Source organism: Penaeus monodon, chromosome 28 (assembly GCF_015228065.2).
Source record: "Penaeus monodon isolate SGIC_2016 chromosome 28, NSTDA_Pmon_1, whole genome shotgun sequence".
Classification (NCBI taxonomy): Eukaryota; Metazoa; Arthropoda; class Malacostraca; order Decapoda; family Penaeidae; genus Penaeus; species Penaeus monodon.
The window spans coordinates 14,041,566-14,042,059 of NC_051413.1; the positions used below are offsets into that span (position 1 = coordinate 14,041,566).

Sequence of the window (494 nt, forward strand, 5' to 3'; positions counted from 1 at the left end):
TGGGAGTATATAAGTCAAAGCAAAATCTGGCAAGGCACATTCATCTGCTCTCCAGACAGGATGAGGGTAAGACCTAGCGCCTCGAACGGGGTCGGCGAACTTGTTTCTAGCTATTTCGTGCTACAGTCGCAATAGCTGTTTAGGCCTGTCGCTGCTTAGCGCGTCATTTGTGCCTTCGCGCTGCTTAGCTTATCTTCTGCTTGATTTTCAGCGTGTTCGGTCTGCTCCTCCTGGCGCTGGCACTCCTCGTCGGCTGCTCGTCCGCCACCTACGGGAACGGCGGAGCTAGCGGCGGAGGCGGGTTCGCAGGTGGTGGATGCTCCGGCGGTGATTGCGGAGGCTCAGGAGGCTATGACGGAGGATCGGTCGGAGGAGGTGGATGCGCCGGAGGTGGGTGTGGAGGATCGTCTGGTGGATACTCTGGTGGATCAGCAGGAGGAATAGGTGGTGGATTCGGTGGCGGCGATTCTTCTAGTGGAATTGGAGGTGCATTT

At 57.5% G+C, this 494-nt stretch overlaps 1 long non-coding RNA gene across 1 annotated transcript in view; it reads left to right on the forward strand.

Moving 5' to 3' along the window:
• The first annotated feature begins 234 nt into the window (after positions 1-234).
• Positions 235-494, forward strand: part of LOC119591371 — an 877-nt gene continuing 617 nt past the window's right edge. The window contains exon 1 of the long non-coding RNA XR_005230342.1: positions 235-486. This is a non-coding gene — a long non-coding RNA (uncharacterized LOC119591371). The remainder of the gene's footprint in view (positions 487-494) is intronic.